General features: G+C 43.4%; 1 non-coding gene across 1 annotated transcript; it reads right to left on the bottom strand.

Annotated features, from left to right (window-relative positions):
* Window positions 1-1,214: 1,214 nt before the first annotated feature.
* trnar-ccg (transfer RNA arginine (anticodon CCG)) lies at window positions 1,215-1,287 on the bottom strand. Its single transcript has one exon. It is a non-coding gene; the product is annotated as a tRNA-Arg (tRNA).
* Window positions 1,288-25,798: the final 24,511 nt, after the last annotated feature.

The raw sequence follows: 25,798 nt of genomic DNA, 5'->3' as shown, positions 1-25,798 counted from the left end.
ATCCCTTAGTTATTTTTTTAGATTTAAAATATCAAAATACTAGTACGAATGGAAAAATATTTACCATGAGATCATGTTCTGTATGTGTCCGTGTGTCTGTTCTAGTGCTACCACTTTGTACAGCTGACAATGTGTGCAATAAATAATATTATTTTTAAGAATAAATGTGCCTCCTGCGTGAGCTGTGCAAAGCTGAATAGGGACGCAGGCCTACGCTACTGTATTTTGTTATATTTTATAACATTTGGTGGTACTTGGGGAGACAAATATTTTCTGTGGTGGTACGCTGTATCAAAAGTTTGAGAACCACTGCTCTAGCAGGATGGGACTGTGGAGTGAAGAGGAGAGGGGCTTGAGCAGGGATATAGGGTTTGTGTTTGACAACACCTTTTTTTTCTCTCTACTAAACAAACTTGGAATGAACAAGGTGCGTATTACAGGTCGTAGCATCAGCCCTTCACATAGCTTAAGAATACTAGTAGTAAACTTGAATTTCCTTCTAACATCATCATGGACAATGTCCACATGTAAAACATATGCATATGCATGATGTTAAAGCCCAAACCCCACTCCCTTCTACATTCACCTCTTTCTAAAAACACTTTGTGGATATTCTAGTAACGCAACGGCTTGGGCCTATATGCAACCTCAAAAGGTTTGTTTGAACGTAAACACCATCAACAAAAATATCAAGGAAAGAAAATATGTCCTGGTTCAGCCCAGCCTAGAGCCTAGACAGGCCTTCTCAAAAGAAAACCCAGCACTGGCACCCGCAAAAATCAGGGACACAGGCTTGAGGTATTGTTGTAGTCACCGCCTTATTTTCAGAGCACCTTGTATGCAAGAAATGTCTTTCCAATAGCTCTTTGGGATAGCCCAGTAGGGGCTCGACCCCACAATCCCCATCTCTGGAGGCAGATATTATCCATTAAGCAAGTGGGTTCTAACAATTTCTTAATTTGTGGAAATGTGTATTTGGGACAATTCGTTGCCTTGAAAGAATTTAACGTACAATCACTATCTTTAGAATAAGACAACTTTATTGATAATACTTATTTATTATCTTTATGGTGACGCATCATTTTATGTGATCAGAGCAAGGTATGTATGATCTCATTCAGTATCTTCATTATAGATTTTTGATATAGTAGCCTACAATCCATATACTTGAAAGGATATTTAAGACAGTTAAATTACTCAGGATAGAGAAGAAACGACCCAGGTGGGACTTGAACCCACAATCCCCAGCTTCGGAGGCTGATGCCTTATCCATTAGGCCACTGGGACTCACATCACTTAAATCTTTTCTCCTCTGCTCCTTCCCTGGTTCTGGTTTTCATCCTCCTTCTCTCCTCTATTTTCATAGTTATTTCACCTGCTATCAATATTGTTATACTTCTCCCATCTCTCTTGTAGCGGCCGCGTTGTCAGAATCACACATTGCTACACCCCTTTCCAGTAAAACACACCTCCATTCAAGGCTTCCTCCGTCATCCACCCCCATTCATCTCCTACTCCAATGGAAATAAACTGCTCACCGATTCCGCGCATTTTAAAAAATCCGTCCTCCAGGCAGGAAAAGTGGTAGCGAGTGCAAGTCACCGGAAAAGGAGAGTCCGTGAAGAAGAAGTGGGACCACGGCGTTAAGGTACGAACACACCAAACGCGTACCCGCGTATAGACCCGTATAAAATCGCCAATTTTTCCATAGGGAACCATTGGTTTACGCGCGTATGAGGCGCGTACATGCGTTACATGCGTAAAAGCAACATTTACTCGCGTTAGTGGCGTATGAGCTGCGTATATATACGCGCGTACGCGAGGAGTTCAAAGAATTGAACTTTTTACGCTCATACGCGTGATGCTTCGCCGCGATAGCCAATCAGCGTGGAGCTTGACCCGACGTCACTGGCAGAGAGTAGTGACGCTTGCACAGAAGGGTTGCCATGGTGACGGCGCGGCTGTGTCCAGACGCCGTTAGGGTCTCTCTGTTTAGACTGTGCTTTTTACCTATTTTTTTTATATTTAATCTTTTTTACTGATGTGACTTTTAGTATGATCACATATGATCACCAAATGCTTTTAGAAATAAGGGATCAGTGCGGCATATTTTTTGTTAGCACGTCTTTTGACAGCAAGTCGGCGTTTCCAGCTGAGATTCTCCGACCAACTGACGGTCATAATAGTAATAGCGACAAGCCCTGGAAACGGTCAAAACACAGAGGGAGAAGAGGGGGGATCCGGGACAGACTGAGGAGGAAGGCAAACCATCCACCTTTGCCCAGTATTCTGCTAGCAAATGTCCAGTCTCTAGAGAATAAGATGGATGATATTAGAGCAAGGATTGCCTTCCAGCGTGACGTCAGAGATTGTAGCATTTTATGTTTTACCGAATCCTGGCTGTCCCCATCTATCCCGGATCACTCTGTTACACCCGCCGAGCATTTCTCCATCGCTCGCATGGATAGAACGGAAGAGTCCGGAAAGTCCAAGGGTGGAGGAGTTTGTTTCATGACTAACAACAAGTGGTGTGATCCGAGGAACATTACCGTTCTCTCCCAGGGCTGTACTCCCCATCAGGAACATCTGTCCATTATGTGCCGCCCCCACTATCTACCCCGTGAGTTCACCGCAATCATCACCACCGCGGTTTACATCCCCCCACAAGCCAACACAGATACTGCCATATCCGAGCTGCAGGAGGTGATAAACAAACAACAACATCGTCATCCGGCAGCTGCTATCATCGTTCTCGGTGATTTTAACAAAGCCAAACTTTCCCGGGGCCTGCCTGAATTTAAACAGCATATCCACTTCCCGACGCGAGGAGACAACACCTTGGATCACTGCTACACTCCGTTCAAGGACAGCTACAAGGCTATCCCCCTGCCTGCATTCGGAAAGTCCGATCACGTTGCCATCTTCCTTCTCCCTAAATACAAGCAAAAGATCCTTAACGAAGCTGTGGTGACTAAGGAAGTAAAACGTTGGAATGACCAATCAGAAGGCTTGCTGCAAGACGCGCTTGACAACGCTGACTGGGAAATGTTCCGGGAGTCCTCCAACAACGTCAGTGAGTTTGCGGAAGTGGTCGGGAACTACATACACCTACTGGTAAATTACATTATACCATCAGTCAAAATAAAAGTTTTCCCAAATCAGAAGCCATGGGTAGATGGAACTGTCAGGGCAGCACTTTCAGCGCGTACTGCTGCCTATAATGTTGGGATTACTACGGGGGACATGTTGGACTACAAAGTGGCTGCTTATGGCCTAAGGAAGGTCGTAAAAGCTGCAAAGTGCCGATATAAGGACAAAGTGGAAGCCGACTTCATCGCTGGTGACCCCGCTAGTGTGTGGAAGGGCCTGCGAATAATGACAGACTTTAAGAACAAGGCCGGCTCGGTGTGTAGCTCTGACCCCTCCCTTGCTGATGAACTCAACACTTTCTTTGCACGGTTTGAGATGGAGAGTGAAGATCATAACTCAATGGCAGTCATGGCCGACATGTTTGGGAATAACACCAAACCCCCCTTCATAGTAAGTGAGAGTGATGTGAGGAGGGTGTTCAAAGGGGTAAATGGGAAAAAGGCTGCCGGGCCTGACCAGATCCCTGAAAGGGTCCTTAAATCCTGTGCTGACCAACTAGCTCCAGTGTACACCTTGATCTTTAATACATCCCTGGCCCAAGCTGTCGTCCCATCTTGCTTTAAAAAGTCTATCATTGTACCGGTGCCCAAAAATAGTAATCCATCATGTTTGAACGATTACCGTCCAGTGGCCCTGACCTCTGCAGTGATGAAATGTTTCGAACGGCTGGTGAAAAATTACATCTGCACCTCCCTGCCAAACTCGTTCGACCCCCTCCAGTTTGCTTACAAAGCAAACAGAAGCAGAGACGATGCCATCTCCAACCTGCTAAACACCACTCTTACTCATCTGGATGGTGGGGGGGGGAACTATGTGAGGATGCTGTTCATTGATTACAGTTCAGCTTTCAATACCATAGTCCCCCTCCGCCTGATCGACAAGATGAGGTCGCTGGGGATCAACACCCAAATGTGCAACTGGGTGCTCAGCTTCCTTACTGACCGCCCCCAGGTGGTGAAAGTGGAGGGTGGTGTAACCTCTGGGCCGCTGACCCTCAACATCGGTTCCCCCCAGGGCTGTGTTCTGAGCCCGCTGCTGTACAACATCTACACTTATGACTGCACAGCCTCCGGAAGTTCAACCTCCATCATTAAATTTGCAGACGACACTGTGGTGCTGGGTCTTATCTCTGATAACAACGAGCAGCCCTACCAGAACCAAGTGGCAGACCTGGCACTGTGGTGTCAGTCCAACAATTTGGCCCTAAATATAAAAAAGACAAAGGAAATGGTGGTGGACTTCCGGCGGAAGCAGGACAGCGGGTTCACCCCCCTCATCATCAACGGGGAGCCTGTGGAGAGGGTTCCTAGTTTTAAGTACCTGGGTGTGCACATCACTGAAGACCTAACCTGGACCCTCCACACACAACATGTGACAAAGTCATCTAGGCAGCGACTGTACTTCCTCCGGAGGCTGAGGAAATTCAAGGTCTCCCCTTCCATCCTGAAGACCTTCTACTCCTCAGCCGTGGAGAGCGTCCTCACAGGATGCATCTCCGTATGGTACGGAAGCTGTACCGCTCAAGACCAGGCCAACCTACAGAGGGTGGTGCGCTCAGCTGAGCGGACTATCAGAGCGTCCCTACCCAACGTGAAGGACATCTACCACAAGAGGGTGGAGTCGAGGGCAAAAAGCATCAGGAGGGATGACACACACCCCAATGCCAGCCTCTTCACCCTGCTGCCGTCGGGTAGACGCCTACGAAGCCTTAACTCAAGGACTGAGAGACTTAAGAGAAGTTTTTATCCACAGGCAGTGAGACACTTGAATTCAAATTTTTAATTCAACACCTTATTTTTAAATTTGATTTTATTTACATTTTTTATTTTATCTAAATAAATTAACTAATTTATTTTATTTTATATTTTTATGTATTTTTGCACAGTGTGGAGCATTGTCCCTTTAACATTTCACTTCAATTTATTGTATGTGACAAATAAAAACACTTGAACTTGAACTTGAACTTGAAGCATACGGCCGACATCTTTCTTTATTCTGGGTGGAAATAGTAACATAGTTACGCCATTAAATGCGTTTATGGAAACATTTTTAGCGAGAAATGTGCATTTTACTTTCATAATGTTCGCTCTGTGAATGTGAAGGATGTTTGGTTTGATAGTTATGACGAAGAGTGAACGCTCCGTTCACTTGCATGGACAGAGTCTCTGGTTGCTAAGCAACCTCAACGTCTTGGCGGACTATTTCTCTGCTGATCAACACTACGAATGCTGGAAACACACCAGACAAACCATGTGAAGTTATTTAACCCGATTATTGTTATTTATGTCGGAGATTATTTAATCTAACCCGATCCAAGCCCTATCATGCACCCAAACACGGCGGCGTTTGGGTTTCCTTCCTCGGACTCCTAAATCCAGCGCAGCCACAGGCGCGTAGCTGCGTACGTAGGACCATTTTTGACACAAAATGGTCAAGCAACATTTTTTAGCTGCGTTACGCGCGTACATCTTTACGCGGGTACGCGTTTGGTGTGTTCGGACCTTTTAAGCGTTTGTTTGAAGTCCGCGTTATAGCCGTCTTATGCTTTGCAACCTTGTCACGGGAGTTTCGTCGGCACGTCTGCGATTGCCTGCATGTGGATGTCGTAAAACCCGAAACTGACTTTTTTTTTTTTCTCTCTCTCTCTCTCTCTCTCTCTCGCGCTGGAGGCCCTGGAGTCTGGAGACAAAAGATGTGACGCAGCACAATTGAGCATCTCAGTGAGCCCGGCCGTGTGTGTAATGCCCTGACTTTATGGTAGAGAAGGGAACACAGAGCTTCCACGCTCCATTGACGAGTGCCAAGTTCATGCCCCGGTCAACCCCAATTCCAAGTCTGTCTGTTCGTCCGTCAACACACATCAACGCTACACCCCCATCCCATCTGTTTCCGAGTTATCCATCGAGGTTAGTCATCCTTAAGCAGGAAGCGTACCCCCTACCTGCTCCTTAATGACGTGTTCCTATGCGATAACTAAATTAAACAGGTGTTTTGGAGTGCTGCTGGAGCTGTTGGGTTTCAGTGTGTTGACGTCCAATCCAGAGGACCATCTATCTATCCGTGGCCCGCACGGCGTGTCCACTTCCAATTCATCATCCATCCGTCTGACCCGCTGTGCTGTGACATGTGCACTAGAGCTGATTCATGGCCATGCCCGGGAAGACGTGCACTCACCACATCACCCGGTGTCAAGGCAACAGGCTCATCTGGATTATAATTAATATTCATGGTAAATGTATTTTTAGATTTCTAGCTACACGTAAAGGTGTGTGTGTGTGTGTGTGTGTGTGTGTGTGTGTGTGTGTGTGTGTGTGTGTGTGTGTGTGTGTGTGTGTGTGTGTGTGTGTGTGTGTGTGTGTGTGTGTGTGTGTGTGTGTGTTTTTGTTGGATTTGGTGTCAGATAAGATGAGTTTGCATAGACAAATAAATGAAAATAGGATTTTCGATTTCAGGTTTGTGTTAAAGGTTGAAGCACTGATAAAGCATTGGCTTAATCTGCGGCCTCGCTTAAACACTTTAATTCAATAAGTCAAATGTCTTCATCTAAAATGGACCAATGAATGGTCATAAAAAATAATTATGCACAGTTGGGCTTGACTGAGAGAGTGATCATCAGTCTACACCAGCATAAAAAACACAACAAACAGTAAGCATCTGGATCATCGTTGGGAGGAGTACACCTCAACAGCCGGCCTCTTCTCCAGTGTATTAATGATAATGATGGTGTTAATAATGAAAGTGAATTAAAGGGGCCCTGAGGCTGGGTTAGATGTGATTTTCTGTAATGAATCCATAGCGTCTAGGTCTTTATTCCGCTTAATGAAAAGGGAGATATAGCGTGCGCACTGCATAGGCACAGAATAGATAGATAGATCATTGAACTCCATTTTGGAAGGTCTTAATGAGCTGTCAGCGGGACTGTTCTGGGAACTCGGGAACAAGATTGAACTTTTGCCTGGATCTGGGTGCGTTTAGCGGAAGGGTCGTTTTGAAGAATGATTTTCTGAAGGTGAAGGTTATAAAAACATCTAAATAGGCAATGATTATAAAGGATTGGGGATTTAAAAAGCATAGCAAGGTTGGATTTGTTTACCTGAACTTGTGGTGAAATTATTTCAATTAATTTGTTGAGATACACGACTAATGGACAATTAATCTTAGTGGTGCACTGGTGTAGTTTAAGCTTTGAACTAAAACATGATTATAATTTTGGTATGATTTACTCTGCAACCAAGCAAATGCATTAATACATCTATGATCTATACATACACACGTATACGAATAAATCAAATAACAGTTTATACTTCAGGTCTCCTGAATAAGAAACAAACCATTAAATAAAACGGTAAATCCCCATTGTGAAAACATGTAGCACAGCACAGCGTTTTATTGATAAGCCATTGGAACCCAGTGTATATCCGAAGTGGTTTTGGAACAAGAGTATCCTAAGCTGAATCGGGGCCATCATCCCAGCGGTCGGTGGAGCCTGCACTGATCAAATACCAGGTGAGCTGGGGTTGGGTGTTGCTCAGATTGACCTTAAGCCATCTCTGTTAACCACAGTCTACTTTGGGGGTTGGGAGCTGTGTAAAATGAGGAGTCACCTTAGCCAAGGGCAACATAGGGCTAAATACATCATTCATGTTACGTAATTCATCCTCGTCATAGGCCTAATTAAACCATGTACTCTCTTTCTCTTTGGTCAGAGGCAAAAAGGTTGGGGGCTTGACCCTATCCACTCGTCCTAGAGATAACGCTGCAGGATCTCCGGAACGCAGAGAACCAAAACATCACGTAGCCCCGCGCTTATCTTACCAACCATTCCTCTGTCCTCCAGCTTCATACCAATGGTTCTGCAAACACCCCCCTCCATCCCACTCTCTGTCCCTTTTGAAAGGTCTTCCTTTTTAGTCTTATCAATATGGATTCTGTGACGAAGGGGAATCTTCTCTTAAATCTATGAAGATTGCAGTGGCCTTTATGTGAACAGGTTCATTACGCTGGGGAATGATAAAAGCCTCAGTAAGTAGGGAATGATAAAAGCCTTGAATCGTAATTATGAAAAATAGGCAGAGGAAGAGGCTTCCACGATTGTCACAGTATTTCTTATAATAACCAACTGAGCAGCAGAACAATCAATACCCGAGATGTGATAGGGGAAAAGAGCCTTTCTGGTTCATGCAATTTATATGTAGATTTCAAATATCTCAACATGAACGGACAGGGTTGGTAGTGGAAGGCCAGGAGCCTGTGGGCAAAACGTGTCATCAATAGGCCCCCAAACCAAAGTCATCATCCTTTCCTTTTCACACAAGCCAATGCCAAACATCCCCAAAGCAAACACAGAATGGATGTTTGCATTTGGAGACACGTTTCATTGTTTGAGTTTTTTCACCTACATCAAGCAATCGCTCATGCAGTGGAATATAGAAAATCGTTTTTGGCCACACTACATTTACGAATTGACTTACTTTGCAGACACTTTTATCCAAAGCAACGTGTGTGTGTGTGTGTGTGTGTGTGTGTGTGTGTGTGTGTGTGTGTGTGTGTGTGTGTGTGTGTGTGTGTGTGTGTGTGTGTGTGTGTGTGTGTGTGTGTGTGTGTATTCAGATTAAAAGCAGAAGCAGTTAGGTGTAGGCACACTGGTAGGCTGTGCACTTGGGGGGGGTATCAAATCCAGAACCCTTTGGCTGTGTGTGGAGTGGACACCCTTGCCAGGACAACACTATCTTTCACCAACACCATATATCACTATTCCAAAAGTCCCCAGATCACATCTCTCGACTTGCTTAAACCACTCACAAAGGGCCAGGCGTCCCTGTGTTAACCCTGATCTCTGATCAAACAACACACAATTAGCCCGCTTGAAGGTGCATATAACGTGCTTCGGTGTGGCCTCAAGAGATCAATCCAGTCTGGACTTGTAAATTGTCATTGTCATTTCCGGCACTACGGAAAGAGTGTGCCTGTTATTGTGAGCATTTTGGATTATCCGCCTCGAAATCTCCACTTAAAAATCATCCCTCGGTGGGTGCCAGTGAATAAATGAGGTTGTTTGTTACATTCAGCGCTGACTGTCACGCTCCCCGCACGCTCCCCACACGCCAGAGGAGATACCTGCTCTATCATCACCACACTTAGACCTCATTACACCCTCACATATTCACACTTCACGTATCCTACATTAAAATCGACTCTAATGTGAACTCCTAAACCTGTCGATGAACTCCTCAACTCTATTTGGAAATGAAGACACGCAGGTAATTTGGGAGCATAGCAGCGCTACCTAGCTTATTAATAGCTAACTATCTAATAGGTATGTGCTCTAAAAGTGGCAGCAGTAGGCCTACCACTCTTTTTCCTTCGTTCTTCAACACTTTTCGTTAGCCATTAAGAGAAAACTTGGGTTGAGGCACAACTTCTTGTGCCATTAATAACTATAACTGGAGAGTTACTATGTGGTAAACTCTCCACAATCTGAGTTACTCACAATGCAATATTTATAATAACAATGAACAATCGAGGAATAGATTCAGGCCTGGGTATTATTTACAATTTTACACAATTATAAGTTCCAGTACGATGGCAACATTGGCTCATAAGTTCCCTACTCTCATTTAAAAACAACGTGTGAGCGAAACGTGCTTTGAGCTTCAGAGGGCAGCTGTAGAACAATACCCCCCTGAGAGACGGCAGAGCGGCCATAGAGAGCTTTGAAGTTAAAAGTTTGGCATTAATGAAAGGAGCAGGTGAGATGTGGAGCCGGCCGCAAGTTCCGGTAGTCAGAGCAGAGGCCAAATGTTTGGGTGTCATTAGTCAGAACAGCAGCCAGTGATACTAAGCAAGCCAATATAAGAAATAGAACATAATGGATGTGTTATTGTCCGCCTGGGGGGAAATACGTCCTCTGCTTTCAACCTATCTCTCGCAGCAGTGGGCCGCCACGGTTTGGCGCCCTGGGGAGCAACTCCAGGTATGGTGCGGGTGCCCTGGTCAAGGGCACAGTGGTTGACCTAACATGTGTGTGTTGTGGTGCGGGGAGAAGCTGAGTAGAAAATAGAGACTCCAAACAGAAAAGGTCCCACATGGGTTTGAATCCCTGACCTTGTATCCTACACAACCGTTGCCTTTTTGAAACAACTGCTGTTCAACAAGGACACATCTATACACACCAACGATGGTGGGTGTGTGTACAGCAGAACATAAAGAGTACATGTATATGCATATGTCCATACCCTTAACTATGTAACTATCTTAACCTTCATATATATACGGGATATAGAAATCCTGTACATCAAGCAAAGTCAAACTGAGTCACAGTGATCCCGATACAAGAAGGAAGATTCGAAAGTTCACTTTCCTTCACCCCCCGTTTGCCGAAATAAACTTGACCTTTCCGAATGACAAACACATTGTATTGTTGGCCTGTTTACTGAGCAAGTGTGATTGTGGTTGCTAACACCAAGCTTACACTGCCAGAGCATCCGACAACTTCCCCTAAAATATCTTGAAAACGATATTATTCATCTGTAAAAATCTAAAAGTATTCGAAAAAAACCTACTGTAAACTACCGCATTCAGCGCATTGTATGGATTATTAGTGTTAAACACAAACACATTGCTAAGGATCATGTATTCATACAGCTGACATAACACATATGAAATCATCCAAGACTTGTTGCCAATGATCAAATTTCACAGGCCATAAAAAGAACGTACAACATTCTAACCAGACCATGTGTTTCACATCTATACAGCATATGTTTATATATATATATATATATATATATATATGGTTAATTTAAAATCAAACCAAAGTTTTGATGATGCATACATTTAAGTATTTCTCAGCAAAGTTGCCAAGAGTTAATCACTGAAAAACATATCAGATGACTCAGGGAAAGCAAAGCACCAAATCCAAGTCGAGCTGTCACTTCTTATTCCCCAGCGTGATCACCCTGCCAGTGGTACTCCATCCGATGATGAGTAATACCAGGAGCTGCCCGCCGTACCGGATACTGCCCACATTAAAGGCCCTGTGCGTCGAGAATTCGTCATGCTTTGATGTGAAAGCGGTGGTTCTCTGCATCACCTCTTGGGTCCCGAAGGTAGATCAATCGTTTACTCTTGCTAATTGTAACTTCCCTGTCATTAGTCTTTGGAACAATTAGACAAGCCTAATTTGTTTTTTTTAAATGATAACCTACACACACACGCACGCGCGCGCGCGCGCGCGCACACACACACACACACACACACACACACACACACACACACACACACACACACACACACACACACACACACACACACACACACACACACACACACACACACTAATAGTAATAAACATGGATGGCACCACAAATGTTAAGGTTATTCATTCAATTACTTTTTTTACATTACTCTCAATAGTTGTTGAAGTTGAAGTAGCACATTAGATGGTCCTTCATATTAATATCTATCAAGTATTCCTGAATAAAAGTCCTGTGAGAGTGTGATATCTGACTCATTCTTTTGAAATCACGATTTCAGGACTACACTTGACCAAGATGGGCCATCAGAAATCCATTGCCAAACCAAAAAACAACACTTTTATCAACATTTGGCTTATTGAATGGTATCGTCCTGATACGAGAAGATGAGGATTTTAATGTCTGTGGCAGCCCTGATGGTTGATGTGGAAGCGTGTGGACCTTATCCCTTACCTCTGTCTGTACAGTCAGTCTTTATACAATTCACTTTGTTTTCGTAGTCAGATTCATTGATGGAGGCGTGGCTAGACAGATTTCAATCGAGCGTGCCATGGAAACTCCAACACCGTCCTGATCAGAGCCCTGATCAGCAAAAATATATATATTTTTTCAAATATTTCTTATATTTATGAACGTTTATTCCTACTCCAATTTTTTTACATACAAATTAAGTCATTCAACAATACATCACATATGCATTTTCTTCATGTTTTTAATGGTTGTCACAGAGACGTTCAAGGTTAACCAAACCCCCCTGACCCCGGCAATACGATGTCCTGTGTTTTGTTATTTTGCGGAGGGGCTGGCGGATCCAGACAAATTTTGACAAAGACTGGCCTGTAAACAAATATAAGTTTATAAGTGTGGTATTTCAGCATAAAAAGCACTATGAGGTTTACATCTCTGAACTTATTTCAGACATACTTTTTTATGTCAGGGTTCATGATTTATGTGGTGTAAGAACTATAAAAATAATAATAATTTATTTAAAATATATGAAATTAGATTTTATATGAATGTAATGCACACCACTCATTGACATCAGTTCAGAAATGTTAACATAATTGTACTTTTATCCCGTTTATAAAAACTGTTTATACTGGGGTTCCCCCTTTTATTTATATTAGTTTACAGTCTAGTCTCTCAAATATGGTGACGACGTTGAGGTATCACAGCAACGGATGGCAGTAGTCAATGTGCCGTCTATGTACACATCTCTATGGCAGGATCCTCTGTAAACTCCTCTTCCATTCAGTTTCAATAAGTCGACCGGTGTGTTGCATCAACATCAATAAGCAGAGAGACAATAAGAGGTAGCATGTGTTTAACCTATAGAGAGAGTCATCTATGTAAATCAATGTACACTGGATGTTGGGGTTTAGTTGACCTTTAAGTGGTTTCCGTTAAGGAGTCAGAAAATAGGAAATCCACAAATAAAAACATAAGTATTTTAATTTCTCTCACAAGGTTGAGACCAATCAAAGTACACAATCATAATTGGAGCAACAACAACACGTCTTTTTCTGAAAACTCCTTTCTAAAAATGTCTTTCCTCCTTCAGACAAAGGGTCCGATGTTTGTTACCTGTCACTTGTGCGGGCGGAAAATATTGCTTGCTTCTCTGAACAGCATACCAGGGTGCTCCTGAAAACACTGTGTGGCGCTCTGCATGACATCCCTCTCTATATAACGGTTAAATGAAAAAAGTAATTAAAATTTGTCTTTTCCTTTGAGTACCACTCCTTGGGGCTTGCAGATACCAACTCAATATCAAATATATATATATAGATATAGATAACATTAAATCCATTAAATGAAAGGCAGCCCTCAGGGTAGACCTACAAGGTAACCAGCAATTACTACTTAGTTCAGGTATACAGCCTGTGTTGATGCACAGACAGGGAAAGAGGGCTCATGATCAGCGCTCAATAACTAATTTCATTGTCCAGGGACTCATGGGCCATGCGAGTGTCTTCTATCCTCCCTGAGCTCCCAGACGGTGGGAATGCAGAACAAACTGTGCTTCTATCTGGAACAGGTCCGAGGTAGTGTGTGGCTGGTCACTGTGACAGATGTATAAGACTACTTTATGTCTGCACTCTCTCTTCTTGGGTACCCCCGAGGGGCGTACTTCCATCGTTTATTTAATGATAGTAACTTTTAGACGTTGATTGATTCATATTTTTTTATAGTGTGTTAATAACTTTGTTCACAATGATTCGCATGACCAAAGAGACAAATCAATTCACAGAAATTGCGTACTGTTGGCTGAACGGCATTGGATTTCAGATTATGGGTGCACAATGTAATCATTCATATTTTCATTTTGTATTTTCTTGCTGATTCGTACTCAATGAAGATACGTGATTTAATTTGTTATCAGTCTGGGTTAGAAGGGAAGTGTAGGGGTCACAGGAGGTGAAGGAGGAGAAAGGCACGTTAATAGTTTTATTTATTTGTACATTTTGGAAAATATGGGGATGTAAATGGTAGACACATACGAGATCCAAACGTATCCCAACTTAATAGCAGAACGGCCAGTGTTCAGTGTTGGCTTTATTAGCAGGTGGCTAACTTAGTACCCAGGCTACTCGATTATAATAAGCAATAGTGAGAGATAATTGTGTTCACAAACAGCTGAAAAACACAATAGGGAAAAGGTAAGGTAACATAGGAAGTATTCTAGGAATGCGCTTTCTTTTGTCTATTGACCAGAATTTGAGGAACCCCAGCCCCTGCTCTCCTGAGGGGTAAAAGCGCTATATGTCAATTCAATATTGTAACATTAATTAATGAGGATTGAGAAGGAATCCTCCCATCTTTATTTTAAAGGACCTTAAAGGACTGCAAACTTACTGAACCAAACTCTAAAGCCAAAGGGTATTATTTATCAACAAGCCATCAACAAAGCCAGAGACTGGGTGAATAATATAGGTGTGATAAGCGTCAGTGGTGCCATTCTGTTTGCATGTTCACACATCTCCTTGGCAGAATGTTTGTCCCTCTCGTTCTCTCTCTCTCTCTCTCTCTCTCTCTCTCTCTCTCTCTCTCTCTCTCTCTCTCTCTCTCTCTCTCTCTCTCTCTCTCTCTCTCTCTCTCTCTCTCTCTCTCTCTCTCTCTCTCTCTCTCTCAGGTAGCAGGTTATGTTTGTACTTTGCTTTGATAATGTTAAAATTTTGATCCAGCGTTATCAAGCCACAGTAGGGACTGAAATATTCCTCTGTATGCTGTGATTGGAGTTAAAATCAGAGGCAGTACTGAAATGGGCCGGTAACCTCGGGAGTTCGTAGCCGATGGTTTAGCCGATAGCCGATTCAGCGATAGAACTGATTTATGAAATGAATGCCCACACACAAACACAATCACTAGAAAATGCCTCCGCAAATCTATGTTATGCAGTGAAAAAGGCATCACAGTCTCATTTCTATGTCCAAAAAGGGATGATTATAGTTCATCAACACACCAGTCCCCTTCTTCAAAAACATACTAATCGTCAAATGAAACAGACGTCAGGCATATGGGAATATGTGAGGGGTAATGTATAGAACGGCGGTCATTATCGGGAAAATAAGCCCCGGCGGTGCGAAGAGGACACCGACGCGCAGCGGACTACTGGCAGAGTGATACCAAAGACGTCGTTAGAGGCAAAAAATCCTTTGTTTCCCTTGACAGCGGTCAATTATACTTAGCAACGGTGAATTATCAAATACAATTCACTGCCGGAAGTTGTGAAGGGCCCATGCAAGTGAACGGAGCGTTCCACGGCATTGAGAAGACCCGTGTAATAATCATATTTAATTGTGGCCATCCTGGTAAGACACATTTTCAGGTCGCAACCCACAGTTTGGAAAACAACTGTGCTAGAGTTATTTTTCGGCTTTTAAAGGACGGCTGGGTACTTTGAAGCGCAGTCCGCTGGAGGCACGAGGGACAGGCCCGACAGGACGGGACAAACCCCGGGCGCTCCCAGCTGGGCAGATGTTTCCCTGCTTCCTGCAGATGATTGTGAGCGCTGCTCCGCTGGGGCTGAGGGGAATACACTGCCGGCTCATTTTAGCTCCACCCCCCCGGCGTCATCACAAGCCCACAACATCAGGCTTCTCCCAGAACATCATTTATCTCAAAAAGCCACCACCCCTCCCCCACCCCCATTCACTCACGCCAGCCCAATTCCTGCAGCCCCATTCCTGCCGTTCATTCTTCTTTATTTGTCCCAGATGTTCAGTCAAACACGTCTTTGTGTGTGAACACACACACAAAAAATGAACTTCTGGTACACACAAACACGCTTTGTAATAATATTTACTCCACGGGTGCTCACCTGAATGAAGGTGTAGGTGTGTACGTCTGGGTGCGTGCGTGTTTTTGAGTGCGTTTGGGCGTGCGTGTTCACACGCACGCTCCTTTTGTGCCAGCTCTTTTTCACGGCTTTGTCCCATGACCTACGGGGCTTGTATGTCTTTAAAAATAATACTTACATAATCACAACAGCGACCATGATATGGATGAGTGCATATTCAAAAGGAAAGGGCCCTTCTTTGTTAAGGTAGGGTCACATCAGATCGCATCCTAAAAACGGTTCAGACGTTGTTATTCTACGCTCTTTCCACTTGCGCATTCAGCCGTACGCTCCGAGGACATCCATGTCCTCCAGGGAATCGGGTGGGGGGGGGCATCATCCTATTAACGCTGGCCCCTGTGCTATCTAGGGACAACTGGCCCCCAGGGGGGCGCAGTCTCTCTATTTATTGTTCAGAGCCACCAATTGCAACTCTGAACCTATTACCCCTTAACCTTCCTCAGCGCTGCATTGTTCCCAAACGTGGTTCAGCACCAGCAGCCAGGCGTCTGCGGGCTAGCCTGATTAGCCTCGTAGTGATGGCGGGGGCCAAGTGGCATCACTTGGAAGCCACTGTGATTCCACCACAGGAGACGGCAGGTACAGCTGTTGGAGGGGCCACCTTGAAGCACGATTCAATGGCTTGTTTGATTGTGATAAGGGAGGTTGAGCTAAAGCATCTTTCACCGTGTGTTTTTATGCGTCTGTGTATACGTGTGTGTGTGTGTGTGTGTGTGTGTGTGTGTGTGTGTGTGTGTGTGTGTGTGTGTGTGTGTGTGTGTGTGTGTGTGTGTGTGTGTGTGTGTGTGTGTCTGTGTGTGTGTGTCTGTGTGTAAGTGGAAAACAGAATGTTTTAGATCCTATTACAGAACATTTGCATATCAAAGCCATGCACGCTTTGATATCATTATGGCGTTTGAAGTGGGCAAGCGTGGCGGGATTATTTGATAAGCAAATGGTGGGGACTTTGAATCTGATGTCAGGTATTCTGGATCTTTCCTTGGTCTTAAACGCTGGTCGGGAGGAAGATTTGCATGACAATAAGCAAAAGCCTCAAACAGACTAATTTACATTCCAGCAGCAGAAGCCAAATTTAGCGGGTTATCAAACAGGTAGCATCTCTTTAAATTCTCTAAGATATTTGCAGCGTTCGATGGGAATGCAGGCGGTTGAAAGATGTGAATCCATTGCGTTGTATATATCTAACAACTCCTCTTAAGGGATCAAATGTTGTTCCGTAAAGCGTTGCAATTGGTTTGTGGACGTAATGGCATGCGTCTTAAATATAACCTTGGATTCAAGGTTTACTCGGGTACTGGTCAACCTCTGTGCTCTTCTAGTTAGCCTGTGGTTGGCAGAGTGTGGTGGCTGTTTGGCAGAGATGCCAAAACAGCCACTGTTTGGCAGAGATGCTACTTTATACAGTAGCATCTTTAAATTTTGCCATCATACTTTTGTCAAACATATTCATTACTTATCAGGTTTCCCTGCAAACAGAAATACATCATGTTTATATTTGCCATACAAGAGCATTCAATAATCAGTATTTTTTATCCCATCCCACAATTCAAAAATCTTTTTTAAGAAATCGAGTCACACAATTGTTTACATTTTTGCATCCAAATGAAGTCCTCCAGTACTGTAAATCCTTCAGACATGCGTGTGTTGCTGACTTCTACCCACTAGAGTAACGTCCCGTTCCCTTGGGGGAGACCTTGTTGAGTGTCAGAGAGCAATAGAAAGCACTCATAATAAACGGCCCTGGAATGGCCCGGTGGAGATTGATTGCGGATATATGTGCCTCACAGTCAAAGTGTTCGTATTTTGCTAGTACCTGCAGTGCCGGCCATGGTAATTATCAATCATGTACCTCTGTCTCACCAAACGCTTTATTTAGGAGCCTCAAGACCGAGTTGAATCATGTTCTTGGCTGCAAAATTTGGCAAGGACACCTTTGGGCTTACGGCCAACAAAGATAAGAAAGTGTATAATTGGAGTAGTTAAGGTTGGGTGTAAAAAGGTGAGTGGGATTTCATTTGAAATGTTGCTTAACACCTAGTAAAATGGGCTGCATAGATATGCTGATGTGTTCCTGACAGCTTCTTGTTACTTTGCCATGTGAATTTAAATCAATTCAGAAAGCAAAGCAGAAAAATGCATCTCCCTGGAACAGAAATACAAAGGGCTTGGAAAAGCCAATTAATCTTAAATGTGTTCTGAGAGGAGCTTTTGTTAGTTTTGATTTTTTTTTTTATTAATCACGACACAATATTATTACATCCTTCATTTGCACATGCGAAGCGTCTGCATGCAGGTAGAGTAAATGTGCCAGTGGCACAGGGAAACGCGTTCACATGGAGTGCCCTGGGTAGTTTGTATTTCCCAGAACCATACGAGAGACAAAAGCCCTGTCAATTAAATGTTATTGTTAAAATTGGCTTTCGTGAGAAACTATGCTCACAGCTATTTACGTTAGCATCGAGTTTTCGAAAGTGTGGTTTTAGTTACAGCATAATGGCGGTAGGTTTTACAGTTGTCATTTATAATTTGCATTAATATCATCAATCCCATGGGAATACATTAACTTCACTGAAAATATGGCATGATTTTCAGATCAAGCCTTTAAAGAGAAACACTTTAAAAGGCTTTGAACATTTAACACAATTCAACATCAATTATATGAAAGGTATTGAAACGATTTTAATTAAGAAACATATTTCTATAAACCTCATAACGGGATAAATCTGTTAAGTTAATCAGTGTGGGAAATATTTTGAAAAAAAAACATGTTGATGAATCCTAGAAGCTTTCACAAGGACTTTAAAACAACATCAAGGGTATGCCTGAATATATATATATATATATATATATATATATATATATATATATATAATATATAATTGTCGCTAATAGTTTTACACTCTACTTGCTGTGACCCTAACCCCTGAATAAAGAGCAGGGCTGAGGACGAAGGGAGCGGATGAGAAATGGTAGAATGGGCGTTTCTGTAAATAAACCTTGGGGCCTTTATTTTCCTACGGCTCCTCTGAGTAATTTAAGCCAGACAGAAATCCATAAAAGCGACAATTGAGGAGCTGATGAAAAGTAATGTCTCCACCTGCATTACTGAAGCCCGTCGAGAAACACCAGGACCTCGCCATCTGTCTCACAGATTCTTTAAAAACACACAACTCCTGATAGAGAGAGGAGGTAGGAGAGACAGAGAGAGCGGTGGAGTTGATAGTGTTATCAAATTCAAGGATACATAACAGAATCAATAGCACAATATTATTACAGTGATTATAATATCTGAAACCCCAAACCACGGCTAGGATTTAGCATTCAAATAGAATAGCGCAGTCACTGCTGTTGCTCTCAAGCTCTATCGATTGGCTTGGAGACACACACATACACTCTCACACACACACACTCACACACACACACACCAGCAAACACACACACAAACACACACACACACACACACACACACACACACACACACACACACACACACACACATACATATGCACACATTCACAAAACGGATGACCACACAAATACATTTTTATCCAACATGATTGATTTATAGGTGCTGCATATTCAATTTAAGTTTAAATTGTTAGACATGCCATAGCCATCAGTCGTGTCACCATAGAGAGGGGACGTTATTTTGGGATGTTTAGTATGCAAAAAAAAGTAATGCTCCCCCCATTTCTCATTAATTGTGGATTAAATAGTGATATTTCCATGGTGCCTGTCGGAAGTTTAACTATCTGTACGGTCTGGGCGGTACAGGTCACAAACTAAGAATCTGGCTATGGCTATTTTCCAAATTCCAGACTTTTGAGTGTGATTAGCCGTAACAAGCCATTTCGAAAATCTGCCTCTTCTAACATCACAAGTGGGCGTGTCCACCTAGATGTATGACGGATAGATGAGCAAAGTTTGCTACAGTCCACTGGGTAGGCTGGTAGACTGATCTACCCAGCAGAGATCAAGGTGACCACCCCACTTGTGATGTCAGAAAAGGCAGCTTTTCCAAACGGCTTGGAACGGCTGATAACACTCACACCTGGTGGTATAATATGTCACCTTTAAGTATGTTATTATTAAGTTGCGTTATTTTTCCTTAAACAAAAGGTTACTGCATCTCAGAAAAAGATGCACCATTGATATACAACTTGTGTGAACTTGACTCTATGACAAATACATACTCACTTGTATCCACAGTGACTTACAGGCATTGAATGTTGGAAACAATTTTACGAGCAGGGTTTAATGAGCAGGGTGTTTCCATGTAGGCATGTAGTACACCTAGATTCGTGCCATTCTGATACATGGCTTACCACCCTGCAGGGCCACTTGACAAGTCTGAAAATTAAGTTGTATTACTTAACTACCCTTTCTTCTGTCTCTCCTCCTCCAGCTCAGTTGTTCCTCTCTCTCTTGCTCTTTCACTATCTCACTCACTAGTCGCTCCTATTCTCTTCTGTATTTTGCTCTTTCACTCTCTCGCTCGCATTTGCTATCTCACTTTCTCTTATCTTCCTCACTTTCTCCCCTTATCCTCTTTCACTGTCTCTCTCTCTGTCTCTGAATCTCTCTAAACATCAAGATATATAGTATAGGCCATATACAGTCAACATATCTTCTTATAATCGTGTGTGTCTGTGTGGGTACATGCTTTAAGTACATGTTTCCCATGGCTTAGGAGGCAAGGAAGCTCAGGATCTCAGTGAGCCAGTTAGCAGGAATGTCAGCGATTGGGTGATTGCGGAACCAGGGCCTGGATGATTGGTTCACGGCGGTCATGTGAGGGTCAGAACAGAACATGTGGGGTGAGGCTCCTTAGTCACGCATGACGGATGGAGTCTGCTGCTGCGGGACAGGAGGTCATCCAGATGTTGACTCCAAGCTGTTGTCACTGAGGGGAAAGGTAGATTATAAGGTGTTTGATAAGAGGTCGATAGAGATGGTGAAACTGACGTTATATATTTAATACCATATACATATATAAACATACGTACATATATATCATATATATATTTATATATATATAACGATATATTACAATATTGTTCGCCTTGATTACCCTTTTTTTTTTTACTGTAGATTTGATAAATGGACAGATACAGCGTAATATAGAACATAGAAGTGGAGAGAGAGAGAGAGAAAGAGAGAGTGCGAGAGAGAGAGAGAGAGTGCGAGAGAGAGAGAGAGAGTGCGAGAGAGAGAGAGAGAGTGCGAGAGAGTGCGAGAGAGTGCGAGAGAGTGCGAGAGAGAGAGTGCGAGAGAGAGTGCGAGAGAGAGAGAGAGAGAGAGCGAGAGAGAGAGAGAGTGCGAGAGAGAGAGAGTGCGAGAGAGAGAGAGAGTGCGAGAGAGAGAGAGAGTGCGAGAGAGAGAGAGAGTGCGAGAGAGAGTGCGAGAGAGAGTGCGAGAGAGTGCGAGAGAGAGTGCGAGAGAGAGTGCGAGAGAGTGCGAGAGAGTGAGAGTGCGAGAGAGAGAGAGTGCGAGAGAGAGAGAGTGCGAGAGAGAGAGAGTGCGAGAGAGAGTGCGAGAGAGAGAGAGAGTGCGAGAGAGAGAGAGAGAGTGCGAGAGAGAGAGAGAGAGAGAGTGCGAGAGAGAGAGTGCGAGAGAGAGAGAGAGTGCGAGAGAGAGAGAGAGTGCGAGAGAGAGAGAGAGAGAGAGAAAGAGAGAGAGAGAGAAGTTATGCGTGATTAGAAAAATAAATGAAACAGGGCTATTTTCTATCTCCCTTTGTTTTCCAAAAACCTCCTTGATTTTCCAAAATGTTCGCTTCTTTCATTCCTCAGGTTTATCTAATTCGAACAAGGATCAACTTTTCAATCAATCTTTCAACAACTTCTCTGATCCCAAAAGAGTAAAGTAGGATTTACATGGTGGTTTAAAAGCATTAAGATGCATAAACAAGGCATGAGAGTCTGATGGCTGTGTCCCCTGATGTCAAAGGAAAGCACAAAATATTGTATGTGTGTGTGTGTGTGTGTGTGTGTGTGTGTGGGGGGGGGGTCAGTTAATTTCAGCAGGGGGCCGGGCCTAGAGGGCTGCTTCTTTCTTTTTTCACGATCCAGATTGTTATTTTTTGCCTCTCAGGTGCTGAGTAGGGGGGAATGTGGAATAGAGGGTTGCAAAAAAAAACAACAACACTATGTAAGCTCACTGAACACCCCCTGAATCCCATTCCTCCACAGCTTCCCCACGTAGCTTCTCAAGGCTGTAGCGCTGTTTCGCCTGTCATGCTTCTCTGCTTGCCGAGTGTCAATCTTTATCTGTTGGGTATTTTACAGTCAAAATGCACTCACACGACTTGTCAATACCACAGCTGGCATGCCTCTTTTACCACCAGACGGGTGAAATTGTTTTGCTTAGTCCTGGATCCATTTGGCTTTTCAATGCTGCGGGCATGAATAATAAAGCATTGCAAAATGTAATCCATGGCTATTTGTAGGAGGTAGATGAAATCAAAGAGTTACAAAATCCCAATGCCCAAGTAAGGCAGATGAAGTCAGCTTATGCGGTTCTGATTTACAAGGGATTTAATGATAAAGATTGAAAAATACGCAAGGCACATAGGCCATCATGAATACAAATCAATCGTAATCATCAAAAAATCAATTAATCAATCACACAATATAAACGAAATTGATCAGTCTAAAGGCATCAACCTGGACGTCTCTTCCGGTCCAGGGGTCCGGGGCACAGAAGGGGGCCCTGTTCTCCGCTTCTCTTGGCCCTCGTATTATCTCCATGCTCCATGAGCAGAGCCCGGTGCGACCCCAAAGGCTGAATCCCCCCCCACCCCCCCTCCCCCAACACGACGCAACGCGGCGGTGGAGCTCTGAGATAACCATCCCCCCTCCCCCCTCCCCCTCCCCCCTGGCATCCCCCATCATCCCCGCAGGATCGGTCGGGGAGTGGCCCCGGTTCCCTGACCTTCGCAATCTGTCTGTGAAGCTGAACAACCCCATCCATCCGTCCGTCCGTCCCACCACACACTTTTTTCTTACTTTCTAGCAAACTTCTGTTAAGACACACTTCATTATTTATCAATCATTATTCCTGTTGTTTCCTCCACTTTCTTTTTTACCAGACAGAAAGATTGATAGAGAGACATACAGACACACAGAGAGAGTCATACAGACAGAGAGAGAGAGAGTCATACAGACTGAGAGAGAGAGTCATACAGAGAGAGAGAGAGAGAGAGAGAGAGAGAGAGAGAGAGAGAGAGAGAGAGAGAGAGAGAGAGAGAGAGAGAGAGAGAGAGAGAGAGAGAGAGAGAGAGAGAGAGAGAGAGAGAGAGAGAGAGAGACCCTGCTCTTACCAAGAGATAATTGCAAATTGAGGCGGTTGGGTAAACAGCCCCGCTAGGTGAGACGATGATAGTTCTGTTAGATGAAATAAAGCCGGCATCAGTGACAGCCAGTTGGAGGTGCGCTGTCTCTGCTTCAATAAAGAGCCAGCCAGCCAAGAGCATGATGTGCAGGCCACGGGAGCGGAGGAGCTGTGCCTGCTCATTTCTCAATCTTTCTATTATTATTATTGTTCTTGAAGTCACCCTCGTGGTTATCACTATGGAAGCCTCCAAAGGTCCACTAAGGGCACATTTCTCAAATCGTTTAACGTCTTCTAAATAATGTTTCTTATTGGTTTTAGTCTAGGCTGGGAATAGTGGCACGGAGAGAGGGATAGCAGCTGAAATTATGTGCAGGGGAAAACGGCAATATATTTATCCATCTGTTTTAGCAAAGCTCTGTTCTCACTCTTGAGAGAGAATTGTCAATGAAATTCCTGAAAAAACTTCCATAACTAATTGTGCAATGCCATTGTACATTAAAAAGGAAAGAAAAACAAAAAGAAAGTAATACATATGTTGAAACACCAGGTGACTAAAAGTTAATTAATGCAGCGAGTCTCATCAAGAAAACAATAGAAACCAATGTGAGGAGAATAAACTGAAAAAGCGTTCTAACAAAACACATTATGTGTCTGTCCACATATCGCAGAGCAAGAATGAAAATTATGAAAATGCCCTGCAAATCACATTTATTTTTGGATAGCTGTAACAAAATGTCCTTGCGCATCGATGGGAACATCAAATAGATAGACAGTGAGACAGACACACACATTTGATGGATTAGTCTGCATTTATTTGTAGTTTTTCGCAGATAAAACCTGAACTTTGAACTTCCAAGTAGCATGCAAGCATGTCTACTTTGGATAGAAAAAGGGGCACCCAAATAAAAAGGTCTCATGCGTGCAGTTACCTTTAGAAAGTTATTTAGAGGGTACATGCATCATCTGCTCCGACGGTGCCCAGGGCAGGAACTGAAACCAGGTCTTCAGGTCTCCACGGCAACGGCGCAATGATTCCAACAGTGCATAAAATGTACCTTGTATATTCCGCCATGGTTCTAAAGGATCGTTGGATGAATGAATGAATAATCGTTATTGTTGCGTGAGGTTTAAATGACTTAACTTTACTGAAATGTCAGAGCAATTTAATGAATAACAGCCATCTAATGTACCAATCTTAACCAGATAGTGGCATTGTCTTTCCCCACTCTTTTATATCACAGTGTGCATCAGTGACAGTGAAATTACATACATATTAGCAGGCAATATAAGACATGCTCCTATTCATTAGCCACATATCGCATATCATTCTACATGTAAAGCCTCCAAAGGTAGGGGCAGTTTTACAAATAAGCTGTGTGTCCATGTGATTTGTTTCGCTCGATTGGTTTGTGTCAACACAAGACTTCTCTCTCCCCGGACCACATTGGAAACATATATTGTTGAATGATAACTTATCAAGAGAAGTTTGTGGTGTGACTAATTCCATCTCACAGTGAGAAATGTACCACGTTTAACTAGATGCCTCGCAGCCTCTGACACTTAACAAAGTGATCAAAATTGAGTGTCTATTGTATAATCGCATCGATCCACCCAAATCCAAAATCTCTGACACGTACAAAGAGCGGCGTCAGTGTGCACGGCGGGGGCCCAGCGATGATTCCTGGGCGCTATTACCTCACAGCCTGTCACTCAGAGCCACGTCAAGACGGAGTCTGGAACATTCCGCTGTTGTGGGCCCACTCCTTTCAACTGTCGGCAGCTTTTGCTGCACCAGGAAGATCCATGTTTTTTTCCCGATGTCCTGATGTCTTGTTCTGTTCTACCTCGCAGCATGTGGGGTGAAGGAGTAGCCTACGTTTCAGCAGTGCGTGACGTTCTTCTTCTTGTAGCGGAAAGCACAATGTTCTCCCGATGAATGTACACATTAACACACCCAGCACTAGGCTCAATGACTATAGGATTTATACAGCAAATCATTGTCTGTTTTTTATAGGTTATAGTTATAAAGTCAACTTCCCCCGATTGCAAAAGTGTTGCAGTGATAAATTTAAAGAGACAAATACGGCAAACAGCGCCAAAATGTATGATGCAGTTACCCCGTACCACTGTGCCAAATTAATTCACACTCTGCCACTGACATATTTTTTATAAGTGAAAGATTTATAACAAAACAGAACGTGTCTGTCCAGAGTTATGAAGGGCTTTGGCTCCCCTTCAAACGATACCACCATATCTGGGTTTAAAGGAGGCTGAAACCAGGAGATATATTCAAGGGAAAAAGTTAGGCAAGCACTACATCACTGTTAGGCAGTTAGTTATTAATTAAAGGAGTAGGTTGGTTGGTCAATAAAAATCCTCTGCACTTACTTACCTATTTAACTACTTACTTACTTACGACTTACTAAGCAATGCAGAGATCAACAAATTCAACCCAATTCCTACAAGATTTTGCCATGGCCGACAATCCTTCAGGGCTGCATGCATTCATGAACGCTCAAAAGGTCGTACCACGTGCAGTGTTACACGGTCAACAACGTTCTCATTTGACATGTTGCCCATGTTGACCAAATGTCGAGTCTGAACTCGGCCTTAGACATACTGTTTGACTTAGCGGACACACAAATGGTGGGCTTCTCTCTGCCAAAGTAGAAAGTGTTGCATTTCAGTAGGCATACTG

Source organism: Gadus macrocephalus, chromosome 20 (assembly GCF_031168955.1).
Source record: "Gadus macrocephalus chromosome 20, ASM3116895v1".
NCBI lineage: Eukaryota > Metazoa > Chordata > Actinopteri > Gadiformes > Gadidae > Gadus > Gadus macrocephalus.
The sequence above is the reverse complement of the archived record's forward strand: the minus strand, read 5'-3'. Positions and strand labels throughout refer to the sequence as shown.